The 18626-nt window shown below is 40.2% G+C and overlaps 2 long non-coding RNA genes across 2 annotated transcripts in view; both read left to right on the top strand.

The window, feature by feature from the left end:
• The window catches only part of LOC120103059 (uncharacterized), an 86127-nt gene that overhangs the window by 9574 nt on the left and 57927 nt on the right, over window positions 1-18626 (top strand). The gene's annotated exons all lie outside the window — the stretch shown is intronic.
• On the top strand, window positions 7396-11463 carry LOC148005650 (uncharacterized). The gene is made up of 2 exons (XR_015620628.1): window positions 7396-10943; window positions 11294-11463. It is a non-coding gene; the product is annotated as an uncharacterized LOC148005650 (long non-coding RNA).

Here is an 18626-nt window from a genome sequence, read left to right as displayed (position 1 = left end):
CCTGCCTTCTCCCAAAATAGGGAAATCATTTTAATAATTTTCAATGTGCAATTAAAAGACTGAAATATTAAATCGATTATACAAATACGCAAGGGAGTGTAAACATACAAGAACGTCTCATTTAGTATCAATAGGTGTGACTGGATGAGGACAAAGGTCCCGAGGGATACCGAGAAGGCACCAGCCACCCTGTGCCTCGTCACTGTTCTCTCCTTTACCCCCCCCCCCCACCAGGTTTTAGCCACGTTAACCTACTTTTATTGGGATATGGTAATTGCACAAAACTATGGGTTTCACTATATTTTTCTCACATAAACAATACTCTTTGGTTTTTTTTTTTCTCAGCATCTCTGTTCTTTGTACCTAATTTTCTTCTTAGACTCGTCTAGGACAGCTGCAATGTCATGTCTGTGGTGGTCATCTCTACTTTCTTGCAAGGACAGGCCTCTATCTACTTCACAGAGATACTTGCAGTCCCAGAAGCACTACAGAGCAGTCATTGGCTTACAGCCTGCTTCCTAGAGCTGACACAATTGAGCCCACCCCTTGTTTCTTCAGCAACTTACATGCTTAATACAACACACACTAGATAAATACTGCTATATCTTATCAATATTGATTAGCAGTATCAATATCAATTATGCTACAGACCACTGTATCCTTGGTTCCTTCTAAGATACTCACCAAATTGTACACAGTTAATACGTGAATGAATAAACAAAGCATAGGAAGAATTAAAACATTTTATGGTGCTAAATTTTTTGATGGAACTCATGTAAGAAGCAAGTTAACTGATTGATAAAGTATGCCAATGTATGTAAATCTCCAGCAACAAGCCCTACTAGTGAGGAATTTAGAATCAGTTAAAAATGCTTTTCTTTGGTGATAAATCAAAGCAACCGAAGCTCAGTGTTCAGGGTCATGGTGATTCAGAGTTCTTTCTACAGCACAGTGCATCGAGCTTTCTGTGAATCGAATCTAGGAATTGTTGAGGTATATTGATCAGTTCTGCCTTCCTGAAGTGTGATAAAGAGGTGTCTGTTAGGTATTCGAGGGCACAGTTGAGCTGATTTTGCAGAACTCGTGTGACTAACCACTGTAAGGAACAGGGCACCGCACAACTGATTGCACATGTTCAGGTCTGAAAAGGAGTAGCTGGTTTACAGGTAGGATGTGGTGGCCTGAAGCTTATCAAGGTTCTGTCTGTAAAGCAGAGTGACAACCTAGACAGGGAACTGTGATGCCAAAGAAGTGTTATAAAGTAACGATACTGTCACCTGAAAAGTCTGGAAAATGTTATTCTCCTTTATCTACTCAGGTCACATTATTTAACTATGTATCCTCCTCCCATCTCCTTTTCCTGCTTTCGAATATCAACAATGTTATTTATATGGGGAAAAAAGTGTCCCAAGATTCCTTATGTGTTTCCCAGACTTCCTTGGTGGTACCTTGAGTCCACTATAAACACCTGGATGAAAAGTGAAACCTGGATCCTACTCTTTGTCTCCTTCCTTGTTAGTGTTTCCTGGTCTCCAGGCAGGACTGAAGCCCCTCCCCGTCTGATGTCCTCAGTGCAAGTGAATGGTATCAGTGTCCCAGCTGCCCTTGGCATTGAGTGTTTCTTCTCCGTGGACTTTTATCCACTGATCATCTTTACTGATGACTGTTGCTTGAATCAGTTTTTACTGTGATGGACTACTTTATAGTTTTTCCAGGAAAATATTACTGTGCGGCAAACAGTATACTATTCTGACCCACCAAGCATAGTCAGATGGGTAAGTGCTTACACTGTTGTCACTACCAACTCTAGTTCCAGAACAGTCCCATAATCCCCAATTGGAATTCTGTGCCTATGAACCAACATATGTGTAGTCTGTCCAGCCCACACTCTCCAACTCTCTATATCCTTCTATTTTCTTTCTATAAGGTTCTAACTCTGTGTACCTTCTTAAAATTATGCAAAATCTATACATTTATGTGATTTGTTTCACTTAGCATAGTATTGTAAGGTTCATTCCTACCGTAACATGCCAGAATTTCAAAGCTCTTTAGAGATAAGCAATAAGCTATATATCTATATCATATATTTTGTTTATCTACTCATCTGTAGATGAATGCATGGGTTATTGTCATCTGTTAGCTACTATGACTAATGCTGTTATGAACTGGTGTACAAAACCGAGTCTTTGCTTTCTAATATTCTGGGTATCTGGCTAGAAGAGGAGTCACTGGGTTATATGGTAACTCTTAGTGTTTAAAGAACCACTGTGTCCTTCACAGTGGCTACATCATTTTATTTTCAATGGCAATAAATCTGGCACATATTTTTCTTACTCTTTCACATGTATTATGTTTCTGGGAAATTGCCTCCCTAATATATATGGAGCAGAATCCTGTGGTTTGAATTATATTTTCCCAATACCCAGTGTTATTTTCCTTTATCTACCCAGGTCACATTGTTTAACTATGTATCCTCTTCCCATCTCCTTTTCCTGCTTTTTTTCTTTCTTTTTTTCTCCATCTTTATTAACTTGGGTATTTCTTATTTACATTTCGATTGTTATTCCCTTTCCCAGTTTCCGGGCCAACATCCCCCTAACCCCTCCCCTTCCCCTTCTCTATGTGTGTTCCCCTCCCCATCCTCCCCCCATTGCCGCCCCCCCAACAATCACATTCACTGGGGGTTCAGTCTTGGCAGCTTTTCCTGCTTTTGAATATCAACAATGTTATTTATGTGGGAAAAAAAGTGTCCCAAGATTCCTTATGTGTTTCCCAGACTTCCTTGGTGGTACCTTGAGTCCACTATAAACACCTGGATCCTACTGCAATGAGTATCTCTTTGCATACTTTCTGGCTATTCATACATAATTTTTGGAGAAGTATCCATTATATATTAATGTAATATATTATATATTTTATTATCTTTCTGTGTCTGGGCTATTTCACTTAGTATGGTTATTTACAGCTCCTATTATTTACCTGTGAAAATTTTAACTTCTTCTGTTCTTAACAGCTGAATGATATTTCATTATGCAAATGCCCCACATTTTCATTGTTCATTCATCAGTTGATGGGCATATAAGCTGTTTCTAATTTCCAACTATTGTGAAGATGAAGCAATGAACATGGATGAACAGTACCAGTGTAGCAAGATATAAAATTCTTTGGGTATATTCCAGGAGCAGCGTAACTTGGTAACATTCTTTATATAGTTTAAATGTCAACTCTTTACAAGACAATTTGGTTAGCAAATAACTTGTTTTTTCTTTTTTTCTTCCTCCCTCCCTTCTTACTTTTTTATTGTTCTCTTTTCTCTTCCTCTCTTTCCTTCTATCTTTTTTGTTTGTTTGTTTGTTTGTTTGTTTGTTTCATGTGTCTTTGAGGCAAGGACTTGCTAAATAGCTTTGGCGATCCTAACTCTGTATGTAGTGTTAGATTGGCCCTAGATGGGTCTCAAACTTACAATCCCATTTCAGCCTTCCAAGTGTTTGGATTAAAGGATCACCAGCATGTGTATGATGTCCTTTTCAATCTGTTACTTTATACATCATTAAAAAAGATTTATTTATTTTATTTCATTAGGTGAGTGCCTGCATTATGTACAAATGCTGTATGTATATGATGCTGACAGAGGCCAGACAGAGCAGTCAGATTCTCAGGAACAGTAATAAGCTGCAGCGTGGGTACTGGAAACTAGGTCCTTTGTAAGAGCAGTGTGTGTTTGCAGTGGCCTTCGTTTTACTCACCTTGGGGAAGTAAGGTCTGTGTGCTGTGTCTTGTTCAGGCACAGCATCTAAAGTATGGCCTACAGATCCAATGCTGTGAAACTTTCTTCTTGTCTGTTTTCCAGGAGGTTTATAGTTTCTACTCTGACCTTCGAAGCTTTGATTGATTTCAGGCTTTTTTTTTTTTTTTTTTTTTGCATATGGTGAAAGTCGTGGACCCAGATTTATTTTCTTTTAATGTGAGCATCCGTTTTTACTTTTCAGTTGTTCAAAGGAACACCTTTTCCTTTTCAATAGAGCTGAGAACAGCTTTGCAATTCTTGAACTTTCTCAGGTTAAGGCCCCTTAGCAAATTCATAGGGACCCCTACCTCAATAGAAATAGTTGATGATGATGCCAATCATTAATGCCTACACATGTAAGACTATTCAGACCTAAACTAAGGGGCCATTTGAAAACCTGTTAGGTATAAATGATAAAAAGCACATGCTAATTAGTTAGCAGTTAAACTTTTACTAACAAGCACCGATCATCCATGATAATGATTTCTTGTGCATATTGTTTTAGTGCATTTTGTTCTCACTCCCGTTTCTTTGTTTTGTCCCTCCCCCACCCTTCGTTGATCCTTTTCCTTCTCCCACTGAGTCCCCCTGCTACTTTCGTGGTTATTTATAAGGAGCAGAGTTATTTATAAGAGCGTGCAGCATACGGTCATCAGCTGCCTATAAATCCTCAGGGGAGGGCAGGGCATTGTGGCAGTCCCTTACCCATAGGAAATATCAATGGTCGCAGTCCTGTACAGGTCCTGTTCAGGCAGTCATGGCTGCTATGATCTCATGCATGCAAGCCATGCCACTCCTGGAAGGCTGCCGCACAGCACGCCTTGCTCTCTTCTGCTTCTCACGTCATTTCCATCCTGTTCGTTCACGGCATTCCTCAAGCCTTGGGGAAGATGGTTTTGATGCCTGATTTAGGGCCCAGCCTTCAACAGTCATTTATTTTCTTCACTCTCACCAAGTAAGACTCCACATTAATCACTAACCAGTACGGAAGGGATTTTCATTGACTAAAACGGAAAGCACTAACCTATGGGACCAAACGTAAATACTCAGAAGGTAGTTCAGTGGGCACAGGATGTCTATTTAGCACGGAGGAGCTTTCTACTGGACCGTCTTCAGCCACAGCCTCAACCAAGGCTTAGAGCACCAGGTATGAACTTGACTCCTGTTTCTATTTCCAAATAAGGATACGTGGATTTCCTTCTTTCCTATTTGTAACTCATTCATTTACATCTCTTGCCATCCAACTTTGAGACTGTATTGAAGAATAAAGAAAGTGGACTCTTGTCTTCTTCTTGATTTTAGTAGAAATTCTTTGAGTTTTCCCTGTTAGTATGATTTCATTGCACAACAGTTTTGCTGATAAGAGTATGCATGTGCAGGTATCTCTGAGGTAGGATGTACAGCTCTTTCCGTGTATATTCAATATTCAGGAGTGGTACAACTGGGTCATATAGTAATTCTATTTTTAATTATTTGAGAACCTCATGATTTCCATGGTGCCTGCACCTGCTGACACTCTTACCAACAGTGACCAAGTGTCTCTTTGCCCACATCCCTGCCAGCATTTGTTGTCTTTTGTTTTCGTCGTGGTAGTCATTCTGAAAAGGGTGAGGTGGAGTCTCAAAGCTTTAGTTTGCCTTTCTGTGACTTCTAGGGATGTTGGACACCTTGAAAATTATCTGCCAGCCCTCCGTATTTCTTCTTTTAAGAAGTCTCTGTTCAGTTTCATAGAAGTCTCTCCCTTTTATTGGCTCTTTTCCTTGTTTAGTTCCCCCCCCCCCCAATTCTTTGTGTACTCTGTATACCAATGCTTTGCTGGAAGTGTAGCTGGCAGTGATTTTTCTTTTCTTTTTTTATTTCTGTGGGCTTCACTGGAGTAACAACTAGCTTCCTTTGGTATACAGTAGGTTAGCAATTTTATGACTTGGTTGTGGGTTCTATCCTTGAATGACTACGTTTTTATTTTAAAAACTTGTATCTAGGCTTGCTTGCGCCTTCATGTGTTTCCTCTAACTGCTTGTGCTTTGGGGTCCTGCAGTGGATAGTCGTCCTCCATTTGGAGTCCGTGCTTACGAGGGGCGAGAAGCAAGACTATAATTTCTGTATTCGATATTTATAGATCTAGCGTTTCTAGCACCTTTAAAACTAAAAGAGGCTATCTTTTATCCACTATGTATTTTTGGCATCTTTCTCGAAACTCCTGCGGCTGAACCTGTGCGAGTTCGTATGTGAATCCTCCATCATTTTCAATTGATCGACACATTTGTCTTTGTGTCAATACCACGATGCTTTTCTACCTATGGCTCTGTGAGTGGCTTGAAATCAGGTATGTGGCTGCAGCATTGTTGTTCAAGTTCTTACAGAACACAACCTAGGTCTTTTTCCAAATAGAGTCTAAGATTAAAAAGCAATAATGTGGAGAATGGCATTGGGACTTTTATGTGGTTTTTATTGAACCTGTAGGTTTCTTTGGGTACGTTAGCCACTTTTGCAATATTAGTTCTTACAACCAGCAAAGGTGAGAAGACTTTCCTATCTTCCAATGTCGTCTATTTCTTCCCCGACTGATTTAAAATGTTCATTTTTGAGGTCTTTCATGTGCTCGACTAGGGGTGTTTTTCAATGCATTTCTTTGTTTCTGTGGCAATTGTGAATAGGAATTTTGCCCAGATTTCTTTTTCAGCATCTTCGTTGGAAAATAGGAAGGCTACTGACTTTTATATATTGATTTTTGTATCCTGCTACTTTTCTGGAAGCATTTATCATTTCTAAGAATTTTCTGGGGCTCTTTAGAGTACCCCATGAATAGAGTAATACCCTCTTCAAAGGAGAACACATGGATCTCTTCCTTTCTATTTGTATTTTTTCTTTTACATCCATTGCCATGTTACTTTAGCTAAGATTTCTGGTACTTTATTGAAGAAGACTGGAGAAAGTGGGCACTCTTGTCTTGTTCCTGACTTTACTGGCAATATTTTGAGCCCCCCCCTTTCAGTACACTGTGGACTACAAGTTTGTTGTATGTGACCTCTGTTATGGTGATCTTGTTTTCTTTTATTCTTGTTTTCTTCAAACCTTTTATGAAGAAAGGACGTTGTACTTTGTCAAAACCCTTTTTTGGCGTCTATTGAGATCACGTGACTTATGTCTCCAATGGCTATTGTCTACATTTGTTGATCTATGTATGTTGAAACACCCTTGACTTTCTGGAATAAAGCAAAATGGATCACAGTGAATGACCTTTTCCATGTATTATTAAATTTAGTTTTCTGGTGTTTTGTTGAGAATTTTTGTTGTTTTGTTTTTTCAACTGAAATATTGGTCTATACGTTTCCTTCTTCATACCCACCTTCCTTCTTTCCTTCCTTTATTACTTTCTTCTCTTTTTCATTGTGTCTTTATTTTGGTTAGCATAAGGATAATGCTGGCTTCATAAACTCTATAATACAAACAGAAACTCCATCTCACTGCTTTCTATAGATTTATTCAAATTGCTTATCCTCTCTTGGTTCGACTTTGGTACATGGTATGCATGTAAAATTTCATTTATTTCTTTTAGAATTTAAATTTAGAACTTAGTGGAATATGTTTTTAAGATTTATCTTAATGACTTTCTGAATTTTGTTGATGTCTGTTATAATGCTTTCATTTTTATCTCTCATTACATTAATTTTGTTTTTGCAAACTTTCTTTTGATTAATTTGGCTAAGGGTTCGTCAATCTTGTCTATTTTAGCAAAGAATAAACTCAGTTTCATTTATTTTGTATTCCCATTTCATTATTTTCTACATTTACCTGAATTATTTATTTCTATTTACTGATTTTAGGGTTTACCCGTTCTTGTTTTGCCAAAGGCTTCAAGGGGTATTATTAAGCCATTTATTTGAGTTTCTTCTGATTTTGCAAAGTAGGCTCTTTTCTCTATTAGGATTGCTCTCTTTATATTCCATAGAACTTGGTATGTTTCCAATTTCATTTAATGCTAGGAATTTAAATTTATCTTGATATTTTTTCTTTTAAAGATTCATTCAGGTGTATGGGTGTCTTGCCTGCATGTTGCCAATGCCAAATGCACGCAGTGCCTGCAGATGCCAGAAAAAGGCATCAGATTCCCTGGAGCTGGAGTTTCAGACAATTCAAGCCCATGTCCTGTCCTTTGAAATACTCTTAACTACTGAGCCTTTTCCTGATTTCTTCAACAGCCCATTCATTATTCAATCGTGTGTCTAATCTTCATGCATTTTTATGTGCTCTATCTTTTCTATGGGTACTTATTTGTAATTTCATTCTATTGTGGTCAGAGAGAATACAAGAGGTATACTTTTCCTATATAAGTTAAGACTTTCCTTGTGTCCTCTCTTAAAATCTATATTAGAAAAATCTCCATTGGCTGTTGGAAAGAATTCTAATGTATTTGGGGGGGATATTCAGTAGATGTCTGTTAAGTCCCTGTGATCTACAATGCCATCTCCCTTCCCTCTCCCTCACTCTGTCCCTGCCCTCCTCCCCCATCACGGTGATCTGTCAGTGGGTGAGAATGGGGTATTGTAATCATGTACATCTATTATTGTTCTGTGCTTATTCTGTGACTTTATATATAGTTGTATTTGTTTTATGACATTGGGTATACCTGTGTTTGATGCATATATGTTTAGAATATGATGACTGGTTGATGAGTTGTTCTTTTGTAAAGTTTATTTAATTTTTAATTATGTGCATGTATCTATGTGTTGGTAGTGTGTGGCCAAGGAGCCCAGAGGTGTGAGATTCCCTTGAAACTAGAGTTATAGGCAGTTGCAAAGCACTGATGTGGATGCTGGGAGTTAAACTTGGGTCTCTAGAAGAACAGTTCAGATCCTAAGCCACTGGGCAATCTCCAGCCCAGAATAGGTGCCTTAGTATAAACTGACCTTCATTTTCTTTCTACTAGTTTTGGCTTGAAGCCTATTTTGTAAATTATTAGAACAGTGACACCTGTGCCTTATTTTCAGTTTCTTGGCATAACTTTCCATCCTTCATCCTAATGGAGCATCTTCCATTCATTTGAGGTAACAAACAATAGATTTCCTTTTAATCCATTCTGTTAGTCTGAGTCTTTTTTCTTTTTCTTTTCTTTTTAACCTCTGTGTTTTCCTGATTAAAGCAGCAGATTTAACATCAGCAGTCGTCTTGGTGTCCCCGAGCCTGCCCCACACCTCGTGTGTGTGTGTGTGTGTGTGTGTGTGTGTGTGTGTGTGTGTGTGTCTGTAAGTCATTGCTTAATCATTCCCACAGACCTCAGCCTTCCCCTCACACTCTGTTAGCTTTTGTCTATTTCCTCAGAAGCACTTTCTCCTGCTTCCCAATGTTCTCGCACAGTTTTGTTCAGCTGGGTGCTAATTTATGTCACTTTGCAGTGGGTTCTGTCTGCTTCCCTGCAGAGCTCTCACCTGCTTAATAAGATCGTTTAAGGAGCTTGTCTCTTGCAGGAAAAGAGTTTCTTGTGTATTCTGGCACATTACTTTTCTGAAACTGAAATCTGATTACTCAGCCCTCATTTCCGGTTTTTATTTGCTTTCTTGTGGTGTTATTTTGCTGTCACCAATTACAGAAAACCAAGCTTTGCAAAGAGATAATGACACTGAAAGGCAACAGCACGATCTAACACTGAAAAGGTTGATGACCTCACATTTGTAATCTGTGTGGTGTCTGCCTGATAGCCATTGCATTGTGCTTGCCATGAATCTGCATCTCAGCATGTCCTAAGGTATGGAGTGCTGGAGTAACTGATGGGACGTCTGGTCCTTTGCCCCCATGCTTTCAACTTCTGCTCTAATGACCACATTGCAGTCCTAGCCATAGCCTGGAAGGGCTCTGCTTTCACCCTACGCTCTACTCCCAAATGCTCTAATCATGCTGGCACGTCATCTGCTGCATAACTCTGTCTCCTAATTCCTGGCTCTATCTCATGAACAGCTCAAAGATCTTGCACTTATCCAATGTCTGTCAGCACAAATGCATTTTCTATCAAAGACAATCATTTCAATTCCCTGCCAATGTTGCCGATCTGGTCAAGCATTGAATATTCTGTGTAAATTGGGCATTAGTAGTCCCCTAGCATCAGCTAGACCCTCTCTCCTGCCTGACGGTTCTACAAGTGAGTTATCCGCACAATCTACAAATGATTCTAAATGTCCCCTTAAATTTTAGATTGCCCACTACTATCCTACCACCCACAAAGACCTCTTTTAGTCATACCTTTGTTTTCTAATCTTAGCTCCCGTATCCCTGTTCACTTTAAAGGGGAATGCCACTGTGTCTGAGTAGATTTGTCGCTGAAGATTAATACTTTACTACTCCTGTTGGAAGCCAAGACTGATCTAAGACTCTCTCAGAGGCCCCGATGAAAGGACAAATGGAATGTCACTTCTGTGTTCTTGTCCAGGAGCAGACTTTGGAAGCTCCAGTGTGGAGCTGGAGCCTGGGAGCCAAAGGAATTCAGGTTTTCATTCCTGCGAACCTAGCTTCCTCCCCTGAAGGGCCGTGATCATCAATCCTAAGGCAGCAGCTGTATCTGAGAAATCTTGTGCTCTCTTTGCTGATATTATCTGACTTAGCTGGCCTTTGCCTATTCTCCCCCTACAAATAGTAGATAAGATGCTGTACTTGATAAACGTGCTCAACATAAGTCATGAGCTTATGTGGACTCCCTGGTTCCAGCTATCTGCCTTCTTCATTTCTCGTTCCTGGTCCTCCTTAGAGACACTTTTGCTGTTGGACCCTTATTCCTGCAGATTTGGGTTACTCCCTGCTTGTACTTTGTGGAAAGCCATTCCCAAGACCCCCTGCTTTATAATTTGGGCCAACAGAATAGAAGCAAAGACACATAGGAGTAGGAGGAGACAGAAGCTGCTGACCCTGGAACTCATCCATGCCTAGCTTTAAGTCTTTGTTAGGCTACATCTCCTGCCACGTGAACTTCTCCTATATCTGATGCATTTTTTTCTTTGCTTCTCTATGCCTGAGGGACAGTGATTTCTGCTTTTGGCACAAGAGCGGTTTTTCGATTTTTCTCCAGTTATTTGGATAAACAGCATCTTTTCGGATCTCTCCATCACTCTTTCAGACTGTGTCATCTGTGGATACACTGGTGGGAGCTCTCTGGATCATGATTATGGTGAGGACGAATTAGCAATAATTACAGCAACACTATGATTTATTGAAAACGTTTGAGTTCTAGGCATAATAGCAGCAGCTTAACATGTATGATTATATTAAATGCCTATATTGGGGTCACTGTGGCATGTTCATATTTCCCTTCTACAGATGAAAGAAATGTTATAGACTTATGTATGTGTGATGGTTTAAATGGGTTTGGCTCCCATAGACTCATGTGTTTGAATGCTTGGCCCATGGGGAGTGGCACTTTTAGGAGGTGTGGCCTTGCTGGAGTACATATGGCCTTGTTAGAGGAAGTGTGTCATGGTGGGGGAAGGCATTGGCTTTGAAGTCTCTTCCTATGCTCAGGATCTGCCCAAGCAGATGATGTCTCCTCCTGGCTGCCTGTAGAGAATAATCTCCCCCAACCTGTCTTCAGATCAAGACGTAGAACTCTCTGCTCCTCCGGCACCATGTCTGTCTGCATGCTGTCATGTTCCCCACCATGAAGATTATGGATTAAACTTCTGAAAGTATAAGCTTTCTTTCCTAAGAGTTGCCTTCCTTAGGGTGTCTCTTCACAGCAATAAAACCTGAACTAAGACAGTATTTAAGAGATATAAGTAACTCTTGAAATCAAAAATTGGGAAGAAGAAGACTTTGGATTTAAGCCCCAAGAGTGCTGCAGATTCAGTGACGAGCTATCTAAGCACAAGAACTCACCTCACTTCCAAACTGCTCATGACTTACCCAGAGCAAGGAGCAGCAAGGAAAGGTCAGATATCTGCTCATGGTGTTACTCCGGTGACTTCATTTGGGTTCAGAATTTTGCTTGTCAATTACTTGGATCATGCAGAATGCAAACTAGCCACCTCTGGAGATGCAGATTATTTGTTTGAAGTTCTTCACTGATGCAGTACCCTGGACACAAATGCTTGGGGGCAGTGAATAGAGATGAACATTGGCGTTATAGAACACACAAAGAAAGTCTGACACATTGATCAGGGGCTTGATTTAGTAGAAGGAGCATATGTATGCTATTGAAGACTTATATTGTTAATTTTAAATCTTGACATTCCATGATATAGAAAAAAATAAATAATGGTGCTTTTTGGCAAAGTGTTGCTCTAATTTAGGGATTAAGTTATACTAGGAAACATTAGATTCCCAAAGAGAGTAATAACTGTCCTCTTACACCTTAACTGATGGGTGCTTTAAAGTATCTTTTCACCTTTGCTCTCAAATTTGAGGTAGAGAATAGAATAGGATAGTAACATGGTAACAAGAGGTAAAGAAGAAGAGGAAGAAGGAGGAGGAGGAGGGAGAGGAGGAAGAGGAGGAGGAAGAGGAGGAAGAGGAGGAAGAAGAGGAGGAAGAGGAAGAGGAAGAGGAGGAAAAGGAGGAGAAAGAGGAGGAGGAAAAAAAAGAGCAAACCATCCAGATCTCTTCTGTATGCCTTCCAATATCTCACACAGCTAGGCTTCCCAGGTCTCCTCCAAGGTCTAGCCAGGTGCATTTTCCTGATCTCCAGATCCACATCTTCTACCCAACCTGCTAGGTTTAACCCAGGTTCCACACGTAGTACTCTAGCCTAGTCCAGCCATCCCTGCATGTACTGCCGCCCATCTTTAGGTTTAGATGCCCAGAGGTTGGCAGTGCATGTGATCCAGCAATCACCAGGCTGCCTTACTTGCAGCCACTCACAGATCCATTCTGCTCTGCTTCCAACCAGCTTATATACTCTAAACTTCCCACATTCTTCTCCAAAATAGGATCTAGCTTGGTGATTCTCCCTGACCAACTCACCCATCTCATCTCTGAAATGCCAGATCTAGCCTGTCTCTCATCCGGTATACCAGTTTAACCTGTCTACCCCTGACAGTGCCCAGCTAACATTTAGGCTTCAGACAGTATCCATCTTACCCATAGGTTCCTTCTGTGTTTTCAAGCAGCCCATTCAGCCAGACTTCCCCCTTCCTTCTCTAGGGTCAAGTCTGGTCACTATCTCTGGCCTGGCATTCCATGCCTTCTCCCCAACTCACTGCATTTAGCCAATGTCCCATAAACAGTACTCTGGCCTAGTCTACTCACCTCCTGCACCCCCAACCTCTAGGCATTAGTCAGAACATCCCCTGTTACCCAGAACCTACAGGATAATTCCATCCATATTCAACCTTCCCACCCAATCAAATCTAATTACTTGCTCTAACTTGGGCCAGGAAGAACAGGAACCCAGTCTTTGTCTACCCAATTTCATCCCATCTAAGCCAAACTCTAGGCCTAACCATCCCACACATTCTTTCTTATGCCCCAACCCGCTCTGTCTACACCAGAGCTAGGAAAAGAAGTCTAATGATTAGCTTTCATACAAAATAGCAACACTATGAAACATCAAGCCAATATCTTTTCTTAAACTCCCTGTTCTGTAGAAATGTTTGCCACTAAGGAATACCTAGATGAACCCAGGACACAGGATTTAAAAGAACAATGATAAACATCATCGAAAAATTCAAGGAGTTTATAGAATGCACAAAGAAACAGCTCAGTGAAATTAAGGACAAAATATTAAAAAAAAATGTCTGACTGATGCCAAAGAAAAATCAGACAAGGCTAATAAAAATTACTAAGAACTTGACACTGGAATCCAGTAAGGTTATACAAATATTGAAGAGTACTCAAGTTCACATGAAGATGGTATACAAAACCAAAACCAAAACCCAAAAAGTCATTAGAAACCCAAAACGTCCTCAAAGTGAAACCTTTTTTTTTTTTTTTTTTTTTTTTCCGGAGCTGGGGACCGAACCCAGGGCCTTGCGCTTCCTAGGCAAGCGCTCTACCACTGAGCTAAATCCCCAACCCCCTCAAAGTGAAACCTTATAAGAGAATGAATAAAGCAGAAGATGAAACATCAGAAGCTAAAGATAAAATAGAGGATCTAGTCCAAATAAGCACGTATAAAAATTACAAAACACAGGAAAGGAATATACTGAAAATGTGGTACACCATGAAAGCAAGCAAACAAACAAAACTACACAAAAAACAAACCTTTAAATTGCAGGCATAGGTAGGGCGAAGAAACCAAGACAATGGGGTAGCGTAGATCTTCAGCAAGATCACAGAAAATATATTTATACAGATACAAGATACACACAGAATATCAATTAGACAAAAGTAGGAAAGAAAATGTCCACAACATAACATAGATAAAGTGCTCGAAGTACATACCAAAGAAAGTATATTGGAAGCTGCAAGAGAAAAAAATGCAAGTCATGTATATGGGAAGAACTGTCAGGATAATGGCTGGTTTCTCAATGGAGTCTTAGAAAACTAGAGGAACCTGGAGAAATGCATTCCAGGTCTTAAAAGACTTTGATGGCCGGCCTAGATTAATATATCCAGTAAAACTATCTGCCTAAATTGAAGGAGAAGAAAAACTTCTTATGATATAAATGGGCTAAGAAAATAGATTCAAAAAGAGCAAATATAAAGAGAATTCAGGGAACTATTTTGAGCTGAAGACAGGAATAAGCGTAGCGGGGAGACTGTAGAAAGAATACAAAGACATAATCATTAAAACAAGATATCACCGAGAACACAGAAAACACCACCAAAAATCACCAGCAGTGTAACCATAATTAACACATGTCAATTGCCTCAAATTTTCAATCATAGACCACTGACTGACTGGATGAGTCGAGAAACAAAATCTGTTATCAGATGTTACTATTGAAAACATAAATTCTGGGGTGCTGAATTTTGTAAAATTGTAAAAGACAAAGACTGACACTAATCCATTAATAATAGGTGTTTTTTAATATTTCACTTTGTTGCATAAATTATTAGATGATTAGATGATAATCCATGCTACCGCTGGCAAGGCACCAACAGACAGACTGACCTGTTCTCAGCCTGGCAGACTCTGACTCAAGGCTCTGAAAGCTTTTTTTTAATAGAAAAGGGGAGATGTGCCAAAACCTTCCCCTAATGAATAAAGATTTCAAGGGACCAATCACTGGACGAGTAGGCAGGACTTCTGAGTCAGGAAGAGGAAGAAGGGAGGCAGGAGAAAGGAACTTCCTTTTGGAAGGGAAAGAGCATGAAACCAAACCACAATGTAAAGGGGGGAGGCCCCCTCCCCTCTCCCCCTTCAGGTGGCAGATCCAATGGGATCTGCTACCTGAGGATTTGTAACTCAGAATACCTGACAAAATTAGGATGCTAATTTCTGCGCCCAGCGAATGTGCTACCTGTTGACTATAAACTAAGATTGTGTGGTGTTTTCCTTCATGTGGGCACCCCAGCCAGCCATGGAATTTTGGAAGCGTGGGTTTGTGTGGCAACAGCCCACCATGAGAACGTAATGAACCAGGTGGAGAGATTTCAGAGCTCTGAGTTAGAGAGTCTGCTAGGCTGAGTGAGACAAGGCTGAGTAACCTGTCTGCTGGTGCCTTGCTGGCTAGTGTGGAATGATTTTTTATATTTCATGTAACACCACTTTGTTCAATAGAGAGGTCATCTGGCCCATCTGAAATAAAAAATAAATAGAAAAACATCAGAACATGTTAAGACCATATATCAAATAGACTGAATAGATAGCTACAAAATACTACATGAAACACCAAATGATACACCCTGACACACACAGAACTTTTATAAAAACAGACTATATCCTGGGACAGAAAACAACTCTTTTACCAATTTACAGAGATTGGAATAATTCTTTGTATCCTATCTAACCAAGATATAATAAACTGAAACTTGACAGCAAACAAATCTCTAGCAACTACGCAAAGTCATGGAGATTAAATACCTCATTACTGAAGGACTAATGGGCCAAAGAAGAAATTAAAAAGGAAATTATAAAATTCCTGGAACCAATAAAAATGAAACAGTAACATAACAAACCCTCCCAGAGACATTGAAAGTAGTCTGATAGGAGAAATTCATGGCTCTATGTGCCTAAATTAAAAGGTCAAAAAGACAAATCCTGTAGGGAGAGAGCTAGACTCTCAGAAGTGCAGACAATCCTGAGAGCTCAGAGGAGACCACCACTCCTGTTCACATTCCTGGGCCAAGAGGAACCTGCCTAGTGCCCTCTGGATACAGGAATATAGGAGCAGTCAGCGGCAGGACTCTTCTGGTTTCTGCCTGAGCCTAGAGCTGAAAGCCAGTAGCCAGGAGCACTGACACACCTGAGAGCAGAGGTAAGACCAACTGGAGGTCAGCATGTAGAAGAATGCAAATCAGTCCAGTCTTACCACCCTGGACAAAGCTCAAGTCCAAGTGGATCAAGGTCTTCCACATAAAACCAGATACACTCAAATAGAAGAAAAGGTGGGGAAGAGCCTCGAACACATGGACACTGGGGAAAATTTCCTGAACAAAACACCAATGGCTTATGCTCTAAGATCAGGAATCAAGAAATGGGATCTCATAAAATTCCAAAGCTTCTGTAAGGCAAAGGACACTGTCAATAGGACAAAACAGCAACCAACGGATTGGGAAAAGATCTTTACCAATCCTACAACAGATAGAGGCCTTATATCCAAAATATACAAAGAACTCAAGAAGTTAGACTCCAGAGACACAAATAACCCAATTAAAAATGGAGTACAGAGCTAAACAAAGAATTCTCAGCTGAGGAATATCGAATGGCTGAGAAGTACCTAAAGAAATGTTCAGCATCTTTAGTCATCAGTGAAATGCAAGTCAAAACAACCCTGAGATTCCACCTTATACCAATCAGAATGGCTAAGATCAAAAAAGGTCATATCAGATGCTGGCGAGGATGTGGAGAAAGAGGAACACTCCTCCATTGTTGGTGGGATTGCAAACTGGTACAACCACTCTGGAAATCAGTCCAGAGGTTCCTCAGAAAATTGGACATTGCACTACCTTAGAACCCAGCTATACCTCTCCTGGGCATATATCCAAAAGATACTCCAACATATAAAAAGAATACATGCTCCACTATGTTCATAGCAGTCTTATTTATAAAAGCCAGAAGCTGGAAAGAACCCAGATGCCCTTCAACAGAGGAATGGATACAGAAAATGTGGTACATCCACACAATGGAATATTACTCAGCTATCAAAAACAATGAGTTCATGAAATCCATAGGCAAATGGATTGAACTAGAAAATATTATCCTGAGTGAGGTAAAAAAAAAACAAACCAAAAACCAAACATGGTTTGCACTCAGTGATAAGTGGACATTAGCCCAAAAGCTCAGATTACCCAAGATACAATCCACAGACCACATGAAGCTCAAGAAGTAGGTCAACCAAACTGGGGATGCTTCAGTTCTTAGAAGGGGGAACAAAAATAATCATAGGAGGAAATATGGAGACTAAGTTTGGAGCAGAGACTGAAGGAAAGGCTATCCAGAGACTGCCCCACATGGGGATCCAGCTTATACATATGTAGCCACCAAACTCAGACAATATTGCTGATGTCAAGAAGTGTATGCTGACCGGAGCCTGATATAGTTGTCTCCTGAGAGGCTTTGCCAGAGCCTGACAAATATAGAGGGGGATGCTCTCAGCCAGTCATTGAACTGAGAAATGGGTCCCCATTGGAGGAGTTAGAGAAAGAATGGAAGGATCTGACGTGGTTTGCACAACCCCATAAGCACAACAATGTCAACCAACCAGAGCTCTTAGTCACTAAACCACCACCATCCAAAGAGTATGGATGGACAGACCCAAGGCTCCAGCTGCCTATGTAGCAGAGGATGGGCGTGTTGGGCACCAATGGGAGTAGAAGCCCTTGGTCTTGCCAAGGCTTGATCCCCCTAGTGTAAGGGAATGTCGGTGTGGGGTGGCTGGACAGGGGGTCGTTGGGTGGGGGAACACCCTCACAGAAGAAGGGGGAGGGGAGCTGGGATAGGGTGTTTATGGACAGGAAATTGGGAAAGGGGATAACATTTGAAATGTAAATGAAAAATCCAATGAAAAATAAATAAAAAAGAAGAAAATATAGGTAGTTCCGTTTATGATACTGGTATAGGAGAGAACTTTCTGAACAGGAGTCTGTTTGTATAAGAATTAAGGCCAACTGTTCTCAAGTAGGATTTCATAAAACTAAAGATTCTGTGCAACTAAAGAAACAATCAGCTGGATGAGCAGTAAGCCCATGAATGCAAGAGAATCTTTTCCAGCTATACATCTTACAGAAGATTAACATCTAACATATATAAAGAAATCAAGAAACAAAATGTTTTTTTAAAAAAACTGAGTCATTAAAAAAATGGTCCTGGGAACTTTCCTAAAGAAGAAATAAAAATGACTAAAAGAAAACATTCCTTTAAAAGGTTTATTTTTTCCTACAAATAATAGAAATGCATATCAAAACAATTTTGAAATATCATCTTACCACAAAAAATCCACCAGCACCACCAACAAAAACCCCTGACAACAAATACTGGAGGGGGTTTGAGAGAAACCGAGCCCTAACTCACTGTTGTTCAAAGTGATGTAGCCAGTATGGAAAGCACCAGGGAGCCCTCAAAAGCTAAAAATAAATTTGCCACATGATTCAGCCATACAATTCTGTGGCATATGCTCAAAGTATTGACATCTTATGCCACAGCTACTCGCTCAGCCTTGTTCATTCCTCTCTGTACAACAGCCATAAAATAGAAGTGCTGTAAAATGTTTTCCAACTGAAGAATGGGTAATGACAATGTGGTACATACACACTA

The sequence above is a fragment of the Rattus norvegicus genome, chromosome 5, assembly GCF_021556685.1.
Source record: "Rattus norvegicus strain SHRSP/BbbUtx chromosome 5, alternate assembly SHRSP_T2T, whole genome shotgun sequence".
Taxonomy (NCBI): domain Eukaryota; kingdom Metazoa; phylum Chordata; class Mammalia; order Rodentia; family Muridae; genus Rattus; species Rattus norvegicus.
Note: the sequence above shows the minus strand (reverse complement) of the source record. Positions and strands in the feature narration are given on the sequence as shown.